Here is a 20,000-nt window from a genome sequence, read left to right as displayed (position 1 = left end):
TCTATCTATCTATCTATCTATCTATCTATCTATCTATCAATCTATCTATCTGAGTATATATATATGTATACACATATGTGTATACGTTACTATGTATGTATGTATATATGTATGTATGTATGAATGTATATATATATAATATATATATATATATATATGTGTGTTATATATATATATATATATTATATATATATATATATATTATATATATATATATAAACACACACATATAAAACTTACTTTGAAATGGATGCATTGATAAATAGATAGATAGATAGATATAGATATATATGTATGTGTGCGTAATATATATATAATATATATTATATATATATATATATAATATATATATGTATGTGTGTGTGTGTGTGTGTGTGTGAGTGTATACACACATCTTCACAAACACACATACACGTATATATATCCATACACGTACACACAGAGGCGAACATGCCCACACAGAATAAAGAAAGAAAAACAAAACAAAATAATCGAAAAATATTTTGAATAACAAATAGTAAACCACGCAAAGTAAAACGACTTGGAAGAAAATTGAATAACTAGATTTTTGTTTGTATTTTGTTTGTGTCTAGCAGTGTGTGTTAATTGAAATATTCCACTCCTTTTGGCAGTTAGAAATAGAATCTTATCGAGTAGAAAATGTCCGTCAATGAGATAAACTGATGAAGCATCCAGAAATGTCTAGAAGCGCCACCGTATGAGGTCGACCCTCTTTTGCTTTTGTTTTTGTTATTGTTGTTGTCTTCATCTTATTTTATACCTTTCCACAAATACACACTAAGGATATGGTCTAGTTTTTCTTCTTCTTTCATCACTTAGCTCAGATAATAACGGGAAAGCATCACATATGGCTGCGTAGATACGTTACGGTTGAGTAATTATTGTCGAGCCGTCAACCTTTATATCGTTACGAAAATGTGCTCCATCAGTCGTAAGTTTTTTGTTTACATTTTAATAACCTCCTGCTAATATTATTATAATCAGTACGGAGACGGAATGGTGTGCGAATTTTGATGAATTGCTTAATTGGTCAACCCTAATCGAGCAAATTCATAAGGCCACAGACGTTACAGTCATGACAATTTAGTCACTTTTTTTTCAGTCATATGGAAATTTAGGACTACATTATCTACATTAATGTACATATTTCGATAGCTTGCAAAATTTTCCCAAACAATATCCGTTTGTGTGCCAAGTGGCTCAATGCCTCTGTTTATCCACACCGTTCTACTCAAACTATCTCTTCACAACTAATAAGTGAATTCAATGGCAGTTACAAGACTCTCTTGATAATGAAGTTTTTTCTTCAGTGTCTTTAAAATTGATAGTTCGATCCTCATATCAAGCTGTTGAAAAGCCCTCGTGGGTCTAAGTATTTCTAGATATACGTTCGCATATTTATTTCTATATTCATAACCCACCTTGTATTGGTCTTCTTCGTATTTTTGTATTTTTTTTTCCTCGAGGAAGATCTAGACCCCGTTTTAAAAGAAACACATCTACAAAAGAAGACACAGTAGTGCAAGCAGCCGGAGAATCCCTAGTGCTCTTCCACTATACTATATCTTCCGTGTACCCGCACGAGCGAGAAATCTACAGAAAGTTTTGCCGTCTATTTATGGTTCTAAAATGTTCTTGTTTTCTCTTGTACAGAACTAGAATTGTAGTGAGGGTGAGCTGTACCAGGATAACAACCTCACTGTCTCGTCATTGACATCCTGGACAAGTAGCAAGGCCGGCAAGATGACTGGAAGTATACCAGATACGTAGTGGATGACCAGGGCGATCTACATATCTCATTGTCTTCTGAGTTGTCTCACAGAAATGTTGCTGAAAAGTAGACTTATGGGCAACTGACTATTCCCTCCTTTTTTCTGACTTAGGATGTCTAAAACTACGCAGCCATATGTATAAAATCTAGCTGCTATTTCTATGAGATCGAAAGACTGTCTGGTTGCATTTCGATAGCCGACAAAACTTTCATTAAACTATATTTGTTCTCATGCCAAGTGTCTAAATCCTCTATTTATTCACATCCTACTCGTACAACAATCAACGCACTGTTAATATTAGAAGAAGCAGACGCCAGTTACCAGGGTCCTCTTAACAATCAGTTTATGTCTTCAGCTTATTGCTGGAACTCAGCACTGAAAGCCAATAAATCTTCCTATTATTCAGCGTTATCGCTAGGGTTTCTTTATCTTTTTTGCCTTAGTTTAAGCAACAAAGTACTAATGACTTTTTCAAGCCTCAACGGGTGGTTGGAGGAAGAAAGTAAGTTATCTAAGCTATTTCTAGACCGGAGACTTAACCCAATTACTTGCCACAGAGTGGTTCTGCAAAAATCCCCCAAAGCTGATGTAGTGTTGTTATTTCTACAAAGTCTCTATTTACCAAACTTCATTTAAGATTGTCGTGTAGGTAATACGAGCGTATGATAGATGACACTTTATAACGGAGCTAAGACGTGAGATGAAACTGTAAGCCATGTAAGCAATTATTTGATCAACAAAAATTTATGAAACGCTTCTACGTACTTCCTATTGAGTAAATGGAATACATAAGCGCAAAAATAAAGGGCATTAAATGCTTGATTTTAAAACCAAAATAATTGAATTTTGATTGAACTTCATCCACGTTAGCTTAATTCGCGCTTGCATAGAACGCACGAGCGCACGAGCCGGGCAATACTACTGCTAGATATATATATATATATATATATATATATATATATATATATATATATATATATATATATATATATATACACATGTATATGTATATATCATTTGCTGATTAAAGGAGTTATACGTGAGCTACTTCAAGTTTCATGAACGACACGTAGAGTGCAGTAATCAGACGGGCTTGTAAAGCGTACCATGCACGATCCGGCAAGCGTTCAGGTTCAAATGACAGTTCACTACAGTAAGCAACGCGAGCGCACACATATGTAGTCAGATGGTTAAGAAGCTTGCTTTGCAATCATATGAATTACCAGTTTCGATCCTTCTGCATCGGGTCATGTTAGATAAGTGAAGTTTTACCATAGTTAGGACCTTTATGATTGAAATCCAGGAGACGGAAAATGTTAGAATAACTGTCGGATAGATTCTCTTAGTAATTCAAAGCACCAGCCTTGGCACTCCTTGCCACGACACTGATTCTGTCTGAGGATTACTTTACAGCTACAGGTGATTATGGAATACTTAGCAACTTTTACACTACTGCAGCATATCGAACGTGTGGAATATACACCGTCGAGTACGAATGAGATCCATCCATCCATCCATCCATCTCCCTATATGTGTTGGTGTGCAATATATATATATATGTATATATATATGTATATGTATGTATGTCTGTATGTATATATATATATATACATATGTATGTTTGTATATAGTATATATCTTTATATATATATTATATATATATATATTATATATATATATATATATCATATATATAATATATATATATATACACATGTATATGTATATACCTTGCTGATTAAAGGAGTTATACTGAGCTACTTCAAGTTCATGAACGACACGTAGAGTGCAGTAATCAGACGGGCTTGTAAAGCGTACCATGCACGATCCGGCAAGCGTTCAGGTTCAAATGACATTTCACTACAGTAAACAACGCGAGCGCACACATATGTAGTCAGATGGTTAAGAAGCTTGCTTTGCAATCATATGATTACCAGTTTCGATCCTTCTGCATCGGGTCATGTTAGATAAGTGAAGTTTTACCATAGTTAGGACCTTTATGATTGAAATCCAGGAGACGGAAACTGTTAGAATAACTGTCGGATAGATTCTCTTAGTAATTCAAAGCACCAGCCTTGCACTCCTTGCCACGACACTGATTCTGTCTGAGGATTACTTTACAGCTACAGGTGATTATGGAATACTTAGCAACTTTTAACCTACTGCAGCATATCGAACGTGTGGAATATACACCGTCGAGTACGAATGAGATCCATCCATCCATCCATCCATCCATATATGTGTGTGTGTGCATATATATATATATATGTATATATATATGTATATATATATATATGTATATGTATGTATGTCTGTATGTATATATATATATATACATATGTATGTGTGTATATATATCTGTATATATATATATATATACTCTTTTACTCTTTTACTCTTTACTTGTTTCATATTTGATATAACCTTTTATACTTATTCTATCGGTATAATTACTAACACACCAGCATCTATAAGCAATAGTATACATATATATATATCCGACTCTTTCAGTCCGTCTACCATCTCACAGCATTGGTCGGCGGGCTATAGCAGAATACACTTGCCCCAGATGCCACGCAGTGGGACTGAACACCGTGAAGACTTACCAACAGCTGCGCCTATATATATAGTGCATCTCTCTCTCTATCTCTACATATGTATGCATGCGAACTGCTATTTTTCGAGGACATAAACACACCAACATCGGTTATCAAGCGACGGTGTGGAGTGACAAAAACAGACACAGAAACATATATAGATATACATATACGACGGGCTTCTTTCAGTTTCCGTCTACCAAATCCACTCACAAGGCTTTAGTCGGCCTGAAGCTATAGTAGAAGACACTTGCCCAAGGAGCCACGCAGTGCGACTGAACCCAGAACAATGTAGTTGGGAAGCAAGCTTCTTAACACACCCACGTATATATATTATATATCTACATCTATAACTATATGTGTGTGTATGTGTCTATCTGTATGCATGCTCATACCTACTCATATAACGACCCTCATAAGTCGACATAATAACATCAGAGTGGAAAATGTGGCAAAGGTGATCAAATCGGCAAAAACACATCCTATACATATCATTTACTCCAGTTCGTTCTCTAACTGAAAAATCAAAGTAATGTCAATGTCTGCCTCATGAATTATGCTATTTTTCAGATTTTTTTCTCATACTCTCTTCCTCCCTCACACAATCCCCCACACTCTCCCTCTCTCCCACACTCTATTTTCCCCCGTTCTTCCTCCGAAGGAAACACATGGTATTTAGATATAAATTGGGTGGCAAAGACGAGTCACCAGCCACCAGTTAACCACACACAAATAAATGCATACACACACACGTCCGTCTTTCTTACTGTCTTTTTTCTGTCATAATACATGCAGATACACATACATGTTTCAAATTTCGGCACAGGGCCAGTAGTTTCAGAGAAGGGGATGAGTCGATTACCGTATTTTGGATCATATATGTCAGATCAGAATCAGTGTGACCGAGTGTAAGAAAGCTGGCCATTGAAATTAAGGGAAAATTTATTCGACAGGCTTGCAAATATGTCTGTTGAATTTCAGTCAGGAAACTTGGGGCACCCTTAAACTTTGGGAAAAGTCATTTATTCAAGATGATATTACACAATGGAAGCAAACCTGGAATCTTGTATTATTGTAAAACAAATTATCCACTCGTTGGTGTCTCTACCTACCTATCTATCTATCTATCTATCTATCTATCTATCTATCTATCTATCTATCTATCTATCTATCTATCTATCTATCTATCTATCTATCTATCTATCTATCTATCTATCTATCTATCTGTCTGTCTATCTATCTATCTATCTATCTATCTATCTATCTATCTATCTATCTATCTATCTATCTATCCATCTATCTATCTATCTATACACATGTATATTAGTATGTGTACACACACACACACACATACACACACGAACACACGTGGGGTTGTTGAAAAATTCCTGGCTTTGGGTAAAAGAGAATACAGGAGGATCAGTTAATTATGATTTCATTCAATATATATTCACCTCTCAGATTCACACACTCATTGCAGCGGTCCTTCAGTTCTTCTAAGCCCTGAAAAGGAACTGGGATGGTTGGGCCTACAATTAAGTCTTTCGTGACACCCTTAAGCCAGGGACGTTTCAGCACACCCTTGTGTATGCACACATTAGTATATATCTTTTATCTTTTACTTGCTTCACTCACTGGACTGTGGGCATGCTGGGGAATCGTGTTGAAGGGTGTCGCCGAGCAAATCGCCCCAGTACTAATTGTTTTGTAAACCTGGTATTTCTTCTATCGCTGTCTCTTGCCGAACCTCTAAGTTAGGGAACGTAAACAAACCGACACCGTTTGTCAAGTGGTGGTGGACAAACACAAAGGCATATATGTAGATTTCAAATTCATATATGTACACACATACACACGCTCACAAACATATATACAATGGGTGTCTTTCAGTTTCCGTCTACCATATTTGCCCATAAGGCTTTGCTCAGTTTGGGGCAATAGTAGAACATGTCTGCCTAAGGTACCGCGCTGTGGAACGGAGCGCCGAAGCAAGTGGTTGGGAAGCGAGTTTCTTACAACACAGCCACACATGCGCCAATACATATATTTTATATATATATATGCATGCGCGCGCACGCACACACACACATACATGCAAATGTATGCATATATGCATACATCGATCCCCAGCAGACCCTGATAGAAACCAGTCCACATTAAAAGAACTCTGATATGAGAAAAGGAGCAGTTTCATAATTGCTGTTAAGCAAGAAACTCAGTTCCAAATCAGAACCCTTGATATACACAAATATATATATATATATACATACATATATGTATGTATATGTGTGTATAGATATATAATATAAATAATATATATATGCACATATACATACATATATGTACATGCATACATGGGTACAAGACGTAAAAAAACGTGAACAAAATGATAAACGAGAACATAAAAAAGTAAAAACATGGAAAACGAACTTTTTTTCGATCAGCGAAAGAAACAAGACGCGACTTCGTGAAAACAGTCGTTCCCGCAAAGCAAATTAAATAAAATTTGGGATTTGCAGAGGGTTAAAGTGGTAACAAAAACAGGACAGTAATAACAAAACAGTAAACACAAACGGTAAGGGATGTTAAGCCATAACGAGGTGAAGTGGTGAATGCTGGAGAAACTAACTTTGAGAGGAGACAGGCAAAAGTGTGTCTTGTCCCTTGTAAGGCAAGGAGAAGAAAGAAAGATAGCCGCTGGTCACGTATGAGCAACGAGAAAGTCAAGGAGGAAGAGTGAGAGAGGAAAGAGAACGGTGAAGGGTAGGACAAGAATTAGAGAAAGGGTGGGAGAGAAAAACAGAAAGAAAGAAGAATAAGAGAGGGAGAATAGGGTAGTTGTAGAGTGCGCATCAGACTTATTAAGATAAAACTTACTTGGAAGTGGATGCATGGCGTTCGATCATATAATAATATATAATAGTATATATATATATATATATATATATATATATATATATATATGTGTGTGTGTGTGTGTATACATACATATATGTATATATATATGTGTGTACATACCTACATATATATACATGCTTACACACATACATACATTCTTGTTAATGCAAACTTGCAGTAACAACGCAATAAAGTACGAAAGAATGTCAGCTCCAGGAACACGACCTATAATAACTGAGTATCGATTCTATGATATGCTAACCATACCTTCTTCGGTGTCATTTTCGACAAGTGTTTTGTATTGTAAGCTAAAGTCAATTCAAATCAAGCGGGTGATATTGGAGAGAAGGAAAGTGACTGGAGTCCCGTCAGACAGAGGATAATTGTAATTGAAAGGGCCAAGACTCGTAAGACATGACATGTTGATTCTTTCAGAGAATAACGTTAAGAGTTCGCATGTCTATAGAATTCTCAGCCATTTACACGCTGATTCAACGTGTAAGCCGTTCCGTAGATCGAATAACTGGAATAATCATCTTTCGAGAGAGGTCACTTCATATACATACATTTACACACGCATACATACATGTATCTGTGCGTATATGTAACCGTTTATGTTACTGCTAGATTATTTGAACATCGTGAAACCATGTAATATGCACCATAAAAATCAACAGAAAAAGTTATTTCTTACAGATTTTATTTTTCTAGGAATTCGATTTTAGGTTCAATATATGAAAGACTGAATTAGTCGGCTGTTTTACTGTGGCAAAATGGGAAATAACAATGACAAGGTTCGTTGTGCCTTTGATAATGACTGTGTCTATTGCGGATGTTGGGAAGAGTTTGTTTGGTAGAAATAGAAAGACGTGCGGCGTCTGAAAGCGAAAACAATTGTCCCCTAATATACATAGAGGATTCGTATTTATACATGTTGGAAAGCCGAATGTAGGTCTGAGAATGATGGGAAATAAATTGGATTACCTACGTTAACCCAGGAATATTCACTTGAACAATAGGACTTATCTGAATTTGGCGGTCGACCCTCACAAATGTTCAAGAGCTAATGGCGAGAACAATGGAAAGGATCTGGTAGAAAATCTCGGCTAGGGTTTGCATATGCATATGTATTTATTCATATAGTCACATATATTCATATCTGCATATAAGTGTGTACCAGTCTACGTGCCCGCAGACACATACATATACGCACACATACATACATACATACATACATACATACATACATACATACATACATACATACATACATGCATGCATACATACATACATACATACATACATACATACATACAGCCACTCCATAAATATCAAAACCTGCAAAATCCTGACAACAACTGGGAACTTCCACAAAAACAGTGATGTTGACAGGCTCTACCTAAGAAGAAATGAAGGTGTTAGAGGCCTAAGATTAGTGCAGACGGCCTTCGAATGCCGTATTATATCACTCAGGCAGCACCTGTTAAACAACAGCAGCAAAAATAAATATATTAATGCAGTCCTGAAAAGTGAAGTGAGCAACATTGTACAAGATGGCAGTGAACTCAAGAAACACTCTCTTCCTGATGATCTCTTATACAGCCCCAAAACAGCTGGGCTCTCTTACCTCAGAGAAGACCTGGATGGAAAGCACTTAGCATACAAAAAAAAAACCATACATGGGTATGTTTCCCAGAAGCTTGAAGAAGACAGTAGAATTGACACGATGCGCAGCCTCTCTTGGACACAAGACCATTATATCACATCACACTTTGAAGGCTATATGTGTTCGCAATCCAGGAACAGGAATTTGCCACAAAATATCTGGTGAACAAGAGAGACAGTGACGTCTCTTGTAATCCCAACCGCATGTGTAGGATGTAATGCTTCTGTGGAAGATATTACGTATATGATTAGCAGCTGTCCTAAAATGTTGTCATGGTACTACCTCCCTATGCAACACGATGTTGTTGCTAAAACAATTCACAATGCAATCCGCAAGAAAGACTCTCCTTAAATAAACTTAGAAAATCCCTTTGTTATGGAATACTTTCATAACACCAACTTAAGGAATACTGGTGGAATATTCCCATCAAAACTTTTGTCAAATGTAAGCATAACAGGCTAGATATTGTTGTTTGGGACAGAAGGGCAAAAGTATGTACCATCATAGAGATTAGCTGTCCTGTAGATATAAACATCTCTTTGAAAATCGAAGAAAAAGAGGATATCTATGGATAATTGCTTCGAAACCTCCAACTTCTATATCCAGATTATGAATTCATATTCACACCAATAATAATTGGAACACTAGGCTTTGTTAGTAAATGCTTAAAGGAGAATTTGAATAAACTGGGATTTTCAGAAAGAGAAATTGCTCGGCTGATTCGTGCATTACAAGTGCAATCTGTGAGTGGAACAGTAAAAATATGCAAGACTTTTCTCAAGATGCAAATGTGAATTTGTCTGTGTTAACTACATCCCAAAGATAGAGCCTTGTATCTTTGTTGGACACCGGCTCCCGCCTCGGTGGAAGATTTATAATAAATAAAAAATTGAAGAGACGTACACATAAATATATGTGTATGTGTGTATTTTATGTGCGTCTTTATATGTCTAACTTTCATCTACAAGTATGTTCATATACGCACATATACTTACGTACATAAATGCCCATTATACATGGGCATACTTTCATATATACACGCACCGTTTCTTATATACTCATATGCACGGAAGACAATCAAAAAATTATTCAACATCACTGACGGTGTATCCTTTGACTTTTTCACTTCTGAAGGCAAAAACATAAAAGTATTATGTGTGCACGCACGCACGCACGCACGCACGCACGCACGCACGCACGCACGCACGCACGCACGCACGCACGCACGCACGCACGCACGCACGCACGCCACACACACACACACACACACATACACACACATAGATACAGCATGCAGACACATGTTTAAACATACATACACACATGCTCATATGTATATACATCCTTTTAGTTCTGGCATGCAATATATATGTATGTATAATATATATATAATATATATATATTATATATATATATATATATTATATATGTATATAATATATTATATATATATATTATATAGTATATATGTATATATATATTATATATATATATATATAATATATATATTCACATATACATACATATATTATCCTACATATATATATAATCTATATTCAAATACACATACTCACATACACCTGCACATACACTTACTTACAGACGCACATAATAGAATCTAGTGCCCTATTTCAAGATTCATGTCGAAAGACTTTGATATATAATGATATACACACGATTATCCCAAATTAATACTAAATTAGAAACCGTATAAAAGCGTGCGCATATATGTATATAAATGTATAACATACATGCTTATATATATATATATATATATATATATATATATATATATATTAATATATATATATAATATATATATATACATACATTTATATACAAAATATACATACATATATTATTATATATATATATTATATATATTAATATATATATATATACATACACACACTCTGCGCGCACACACAGATATACATACACAAATGTATAAAATACATGAAAGTAGGCTAGCAATACATTTGTCAACAATAGTAGGTCACTGGATATACTGACATAGTAATTACACTGCTTTCTGATACGTGTGTGTATGTTTGTTGGTTTTTGGTGCCTTAGTCTTGAAGTGTGACTATGCTCACGGTTTTGACTGCATACACTTGACTTTAACAGAAAGGGAACTCCGTTAATGTGCTGCGGCGTGGGTGGTGTAGGTGTGAATATGCGTATACACATACATACACACACACACACACGCACACAAGATGGTCTTCTTCCAAATTCTGTCTACCAAATCCACTCACAAGGTTTTAGTCGACTCAAGGCAATTGTAGAAGACACTCGCCCAGGCTGGAGCACTGCCCTGTAGAGTCTTAGTCGAACAAATCGACCCCAGCACTTATCATTTTTATGCCTTGTACTTATTCTAGCGAACCTTTTGCCGAACCGCTAAGTTACGTGGACGTAATCAAATCAACAGAGGTTGTAAAACGGTGGAGACAAGCATGAACACAAAGGCACATTCACATTTACATGCACACACACATGCACACTCTCTCTCTCTCTCTCACACACACACACATATGCATACACACATATATATGCAACGGACTTTTTCAGTTTCTGTCTATCAAACCCACTCACGACGTATTAGTCAGTCTTGCGTTGTAATATATAACGTTTGCCCAAGGTGCTACGCTAAACCCAAAACTATGTGGTTGAGAAGCAAACTTCTTACTGCATGCTTGGACCTAATATGCATATTCGTCTATATCTGACAACAAGACAGAGAAAAAAGGAAATTAGCAAGAACAGTGGCATTTAATACAACTTTCTGAGTAGAGTTCTGCAAGCTACATTCTTTTGATATTAGCTTCAGATGTGATCAATATTTAAGCTATGCCAACGTTATTTAGTTTGTAACTAAACTATGCTCCAATCGACCTGATTATAGGTTTCGGTGAATTCAAAGTACACATCTTCACTATTTCAGCTAGTTAACAGACATTTCTGATTTTGGTTGCGTTGTAGTAAAAGTTGTGTCAAGTATTTTCTTCCGCAAAAGGAGAATTACGAGAAATATACACATACACAACTGCACGCACACACAAACAAACATATACTCACATCGTCATACACACGGACATAGGCACACATATACCCACATACAATATATACATATGTGTACACACACATACGCGCATACAAAATTCGTTTTTATCGCTTGAACTCGAAGCAGAAAAGCTGTAAATAATAGCGTGTAAATATCGAGTTGAAAATCTTTCCAAAAAGAGTTTAACCCAATATTTACACGCTATCATTTATAGCTTTGCGGTCTCGAATTCAACCGTTAAAAATGAATTACTTCAAGTTCTGTCGAAGTTTCTAAACTTCCAATGACGTCAAAAATATATACAATTTTAATCATATCGCTATGTATACACCCATCATATATATATATATATATATATATATATATATAAATACGTATGTGTTCACATATATATGTATGTACGCAGTATTCAGAAGTCATAAGAATGACAAAAGTTGGGGTTTGGGTTAGGGTTAGCAGTATTTCATCTGCTGCTACGTTCTGAGTTCAAATTTCGCCGAGGTTGACTTTAACTTTCATCCTTTCAGGGTCGATAAAATAAGTACAATTTTTTAAAGAGAAATGATGTCATCTGCTGGTATTGATACATTAATTAGAAAGCATTTTTTCTTCATGATTTCTGACAACTTACATCTGGCCTATTGGCCTTAATTTCTGTATCTGTGTGTATTGGCATATCTCATACTATTGTTGCTTTCTCATTTTCTGTGACCTTTTCTTTTTTCTGTTGTTATTCCATAGTGTTGGCATAGCTTCCAGTGTATGTAGGTCCCAACTCTGTCGTGTCTGTGAACATATTCCTTCTTAGCCAGGACTGGGCAGCCAGAGACAATATGATTTGTTGTTTCTTGTCTATCTCAACATATTCTGCAATTACCTGTTATGTTTCTTTTCATTATATGTCTATAATGCTTTGTCTATTTCTTTTGAATTTAGTTTACCCCAATATTTGCCATGAAGGGGCTTTTCTTGCCATCGTTTTTTCATGATCTGCTGCTGTTCTAGTTCTAGTTTGGATTTCATTTGTTTTATAGCTTTTGTTGTGTTCTTCTTTTTCTTCATAGTTTCTTACGTATATGTATGTATATATATATATAATATATATATGATATATATATATATATATATATATAATATGCATACACACAATATATATATATATATATATATATATATATATCTATATATATATACACATACATGCATACATAAATATATGCGTATGTATGCATGTATGTACGCATTTGTGTATGTAACTGCGTCTCCATACGCATTTGAATTAAAGCCAAGTGATGGAAAAGTTAAATCGTATTCATCATTCTATTTTTTTCCTTCTTCCTTTTTTTCCTGTTCGTTTTCCTCATTTTTTCCCCTCTGTCCTTTTTTTCTTTGAAACAGTGATATTAATAATGTGAAGACAAAAATGAATAAAATATTTTCTCACAACATTGATTTAAAGCAAGTTTGTTTCTCAGGTCTTTCTTTTAATTTGGGAAAAATAATTATGCAAATGTTTATATCAAAAAATAACAATTATAATAACAATATTAATGTAAATTACATTAGTCATTTTCAAAGTCACCCAAACTGTATTGTAATTTGTATTATGCATCAGTGTATGGTGTAATATGTCATTATCCTCGGGACAATAGTTCTTGTCACAAATAGTGGACTAATCTTGTATATCGAGTTCGACTACAGGTCTTGAACAGCTGGCTTTTGAGGTAAGTAATTGTAAGTATACAAACATCATGCATACATTACATGCATATAAATATAACGTATGTACAGTATCGACTATGCGGGTATGACGTTCCAAAATCCCCGCGGTAGGTGAAAATTCACAAAGTAGAAACAGTTCTGTACTGTATAGTTTTTTTTTATTATCTTTATAATTTGCATATATATATATATATATATATAATTATAAATGCAAACACTACGGAGAAATCAACGTAAGCTTAAATCATAAACCGCGATAGGTGAACTGCGATATGGCGAGGGATTACTGTATACAATATATACATACATACATACATACATACATACATAATACATACATACATACATACATACATACACACACATACATATATATATGTATATATATAATAATAATAATAATAATAATAATTTTATTATTATTATTATTATTATACTTCCGGTTTTCATAGAGGAAAGACGTGTATGCTTTTGCTCTGTGAAAAAACAAAAACGTTGCCAAAATCGATGAAATAATCTACAAAACGTGGAACTTGTTAACTCATAAAATCTACAAAGATACATTAATTAAAAATATATTAATTACAAACGTAATATATTTCGCTTAAAGCCAAATATAATACAGTAAAGTTAGGTACGCATGCTAGATTCTTCGCCGAAAAAGCACGTGGTGGCAAGTCTTTAATTTATCTCCAGCCAAATGTAAGAAGGAAAAAGAATTGTTTTCTTTTCTGTTGTGAAAGAAAACTTCTCCGTACAAGCACGAGGGTTTGGACTGTACCTTTTACGATAAGTATCGCTTCCAGTTTGTTTATTAATCTTTTATTTTCCTTTAATATAAGCTAACATCTCAGTTTCGATTTACGACGCCATCTTAGTTTACATTCTGAGAATAAATTTCTTTCAATTTCTGTTTCGCTTTCAATCTACCTTTAATGTCATCTCTATAAAACCAACATTTAAAAATTCTTTTCATATGTTTATTTTCCTGTAATTAGTTTAGAATTAAATAATTCCTTCATTTCCTCACTTTCTTCTACCTCCTCTCTCCTCCCTTGCATATATTATCCCATTTCCAGCTCATTTCTCCCTTCCTTTATCTCTCTTTACGCTTACCCTTTCCCTCTCTCTTGCATATCTTACTCTTTTCTCATATCTTCTCCCCCCTTTCATATCCCCCTCTTCTCTCATTTCTCTTTCCTTTCCATCTCACAACTACCTCTCCTCTTGTCACCTCACCCTCTCTCTCATATACTTCTCATTCGCCCATTCTTCTCACACCGTCTCTCCCTCTCTCTCACATCCTTCATCCTGTCTCCTTCACTCTGTCTCTCTTTCTCTTGCTATCCTCTCCCTCCCTCTGTTTTCTCTTTCTCTTCCTCCTCTCCTTCACTCCGCCTCTCTTTCTCTTCCCCTCTTCTCCTTCACTCTGTCTCTCCTTCTATTCCTCTCCTCTCCCCCTCCCCTACCTTCCTCTATCTCTTTAACACACCACACCCCCTTGCTTTCCTCCTATCACCCTCTCGATTTCTTTCATAGCACCTCTCTCTTTCCTTCCTATCTCCCTCTCTCTTTCCCTATTTCCCCCCTCTGTGTTTCTCCGTCTCTACCTCTCTCTATCCCTCATTACCTCTGTAACTTCTACTCCCCCTCTGGACTTCAAAACGAAGATGTCACCAAGGTGGGAAAAGAAAGAGTTAGATCTTCTGCTAAGAGCATGGGCGATTGCCAGTGGCGATCCGCCGAACAACATCATCACTGCCGCGCTAAAGAACAATGGATTTCATAGAATCATTGACCAAATAGAAAGAGAAAAAGGCGAATTTATCCGGTCTTACATGCTTATAAGACCACACATCAAAACACTGGATCACATAATTGAAAATTATTGTGGCAAGGCTGATGAAGATGAAGAGGACGAAAAAGAGAAGGAAGCCGGAAGTCTCTGTGATCCAGGGGTTCCTCAGGAAAATGGATCACCTACCCCGGTGAACGACCAGGTAGTGAAGGATAGGGGAGCCAAGGGAGCAGAAACCGGAAGCCTCCCTGTACCAATGGTCCTACAAAGAAATGAAAAATTAGAAAAACAGAAGAAAAAAGGAAGGACCGAAAACAAAATTAAGGAGGGAAAAGGAGGAAAAGGCAAAACAACCAAAGCCGAAACCCCATCCCACCATACAAACAGCAGAGAACCCCATGGAGGATCCAATGCCACTCAGTACACTTCAGGAAAGAAGAAATCTGGTAGGCACCGAAGAACCTGAAAGTTCTACCTGCGGGGAAAAGTTGGCATGGTGAGGACGGCAAAAACTGCCGTTTCGCCCACCCGACACCCCGCCAGAACTTCAGGGGACTCAAAGAGAAAAGCTTTACCGAGGGAACACAAAAAATGTCTCCCAGGAAAACTTTCAAAAACGAAGTGCGCTAGTCAGATGTTCTGCGCAACGCAGCAGCTGAGCAAGAATCTTTTTTATGCATGGCGCAAAGAATTGTCCGGCAGCTAACCTGGCTACACCAAGCACAGAGAAGGAACCCTGCCCACCACTATGCAAGACCACCACAGTCAACAGACACGGGATGGCCTCCCCTAACGCCTGCACAGCCGTCACCCCAATACTTTTACTAAATATTGGGGGCCTGTTGCATCAAAATAGAAACAAAATTTCTTTCCTGAGAGATCTTACTGCATGCAATCAAACCCTATGCATAGCACTTGTGGAAACTCACCTCAACCCTGATATAGAGGACCAAACTATGCCATACTGCGAACAGACAGAAGGGAAAGAAGCCATGGTAGAGTTGCTGTATACATCCGAGATGACCTCACATCCCAGGTCTTAATGACATACTCAAATTCGGTATGTGACACTTTAATTGTATACATAAGACAACATAATATAGTCATATGCAATACATATTGCCCACCGGGTGCCCCAAATCACACAGGCAAGTTTGAAGATTGCCTCATAAGAATTAAAGAAATCCTCATGAATCTGGAACACCACGTGACCATATTTCTTATGGGTGATTTCAACTTCCCCAACGTCAAATGGCCCGAAGGTCACATACTCTCAGGAATGAATCATTGCAAGCAAGTACAGGTGGAGTCCCTGCTCAACCTCACCAATGCCTTATTCATGGAGCAAGTTGTACTCAAGCCAACTAGGGCGAATAACATTCTGGATCTCTGCTTCAAGAACAATATGGACATCATTCATGATGTGAAAGTGACACCGACATCAGTTTCGGATCACAACATAATAGAGCTGTCTATGTTTGGGCCAAAAGTAACCAGAGACATACAACCTAAAGGAAGCACCCGAAATCTCTCCAATCTGAACTTCCACAAAGCAGATTGGAAATCGATCCAAAAAGAGATCCTCAGAGAGGACTGGCCGGAATGTCTCTCCACACCAGACATTGACATGAAACTAGAATGTTTCATGTCTTCTGTGCAAGCCGTATGCCAGAAATATGTCCCAGAGCACAAGGCCAAAACAAATAGGAGCAAGATTCCAAGAGACAGGAAGATCCCCATGAGACGACGGACGAAGGTTTCAAATCGTCTCAACCAGCATCCCAAAAGTAGCGAAACGTCCCGCCTAAAAACAACACTGATGGAGATCGAAAAAAGGCTGCAACAATCCTATGTGAAGGAGAAAGCAGACAAAGAAACCTGGGTTATAAAAAATATTAAATCAAACCCAAAGGCCTTCTTTCATTACGCGAAAGAAACAGTCTCAGTGCACTACAAGATAGGACCCCTCCTCCAAAAGGATGGCTCCCTCACAGACAGTCCAACTAAGATCAGTGAGATGCTGAATGACCAGTCAAAAGTGTCTTTACCACCCCGTTGGAACACAGACAAGTGAACGAACCAGTGGATTTCTTTGCCGCCTCACCTATAACCAGCGAGGCGGTTACAATAGAATGTATTGACATTAGCGAGAAAGATGTCCTACTAGCCATAGATGAAGTGGACACAAACTCAGCTGCTGGTACAGATGGTTTCCCAGCCATCCTCATCAAAGCGTGTAAGCATGCCCTAGCAAAACCCCTCAAGATTCTCTTCCAGAACTTTCTTGCGAATGGCAAACTGCCAAGCAAGCTGAAGGAGGGAATAATATGCCCAATACATAAAGGGGGAAGTAGAGCAGATGCCAAAAACTATAGGCCTATCTCTCTGACTTCACACATCAGCAAAGTCATGGAACGGATAGTCAGAAAGAAACTAATCGCATTCCTTGAGGAAAATAACTTGCTGAGTGATTGATACCCAGCATGGTTTTCGACCAGGTAGGAGCTGCCTGACCCAGCTCTTACAACATTATGATTGGGTGTTGAGGCAGTTACTCAACAAATCAAATGTGGACGTAATCTACCTTGATTTTGCAAAAGCTTTTGACAAGGTGGATCATGGTATGATATGCCACAAACTGCATGACCTCGACATAGCTGGAAAACTTCGAGTGTGGTTACATGACTTTCTGAAAGATAGAAGTCAGGCAGTAGTGGTTAATGGAGCCACCTCTATGAACACACAAATAGTGAGCGGTGTTCCACAGGGCACAGTCTTGGGACCACTGCTTTTTATAGTGGCCCTCTCAGATATGCCCTCAAATGCCCGGATAGCCACTCTGGCCAGCTATGCAGACGATACGAAAGTCTCGCTGAAAATACAGAACCCCAGCGATGTTGCACACCTGCAGCAGGAGTTGGACTCAATCTACAGATGGGCTGAGGATAATAATATGCAGTTTAATGCTGAAAAATCCCAGGCTCTGCGCTACCAGCATCCAAAACTGAATATTAAACTTACAGGATACACCGGTCCACAGGGAATTACAATCCCAGAGCCTAAGTCTGTGAGGGACCTAGGTATCGACATGAGTGATGATACCTCTTTCCAAGTGCACATTACCAGGATGGCGACAAAGTGCAGACGACTGCTGGGTGGATCCTAAGAACATTCAGAACCAGAGATAAGGAAACCATGATGGTCCTCTGGCGGACATTCGTCCTCAGCTGCCTGGATTACTGCTCACAGCTATGGTCACCCACCAGTGTAAAATTAACAGCGGACCTTGAAGCAATCCAGAGAAGATTCACAAAGAAGATCGTCTCTTTGCAACAGCTCAGCTACTGGGAAAGGTTGAAACAGCTAAGACTCTATTCCCTGGAGAGAAGACGGGAGAGGTATGCAGTAATATATGTCTGGAAGATCCTGGAAGGAATTGTGCCAAATTTTGGCATTGTAAGCCAATGCTAGAAAGGGACGACACTGCATAGTGCCAAAGATCCCAGCAATGCCATCACGCTTCAGGACCAGCTTCTGCAACAGCCTGGGTTTCAAGGGCCCACAGCTTTTTAATATTCTCCCAAAGAGTCTGAGGAACTTGCACAAAGTAGATGTAGCGGTTTTAAAATCAAAGCTGGACATCTTCCTGTCGAGAGTCCCAGATGAACCTACCTCACGGCAAGCGGTGCAAATGAGGGTAGCTATATCAAACTCCATTCTTCACCAAGTGCCACATATTAGACGAGGTTCTTCGCAATAACAGTGTAGCACAAAACGGCGGTGCATTAGCATGGCCACAGCTCTGAGCTGAAACTAGAGAGAAAAAAAATTATTATAATAATAAGATACACCGGGGACGTGTAACATGTGAGACCGATAAAAGGCTGCTCATTGAAATTTATTTCTATTTCCCAAATGAAATGATGTATTTAACTGTATATCATCTCCATTGCTCGCACAGCGTATGTAAACACGCTCGCTACATTACAATCCAATCAACATCAGACCATCTCCGCCCGCAAACACTGTGTGCAGAAAAAAATTTAATAAATTAAATAATACCGGTATTATTCAACCCAAGAATAACAATCGGAAAGTACTTACTTTAAACTTGCTATACAGAAAGTACGAAAAACTACACGTGCAAAACCATTTAGCACCAGAAATGAACGGACTGATGCCCTACGAAAATGATGACCGTCATGAAAAATATGGGGTTTTGACAAAAACTCAATAATTGCGCCTGAGCAGTGGTTTTATAAAATCAGTAGGCTTTTTGTGTGCAAATACCCATAGGGATTTTATTTTTGGCCGTAACATTTTTAATCCGATTTTAATGAAATTTGAGTTGTAGGTAAATTTTGTGGTGGGGGAGATGGTAAAGCTTTTTATTTTATTTAAAAGAGCTTGAAAAGGGCACAAATACAAATAAACATTTCATTAGAGACATTCTTATCGT

The sequence above is a fragment of the Octopus sinensis genome, linkage group LG4, assembly GCF_006345805.1.
Source record: "Octopus sinensis linkage group LG4, ASM634580v1, whole genome shotgun sequence".
Lineage (NCBI taxonomy): Eukaryota > Metazoa > Mollusca > Cephalopoda > Octopoda > Octopodidae > Octopus > Octopus sinensis.
This window is presented reverse-complemented; position numbering follows the sequence as displayed.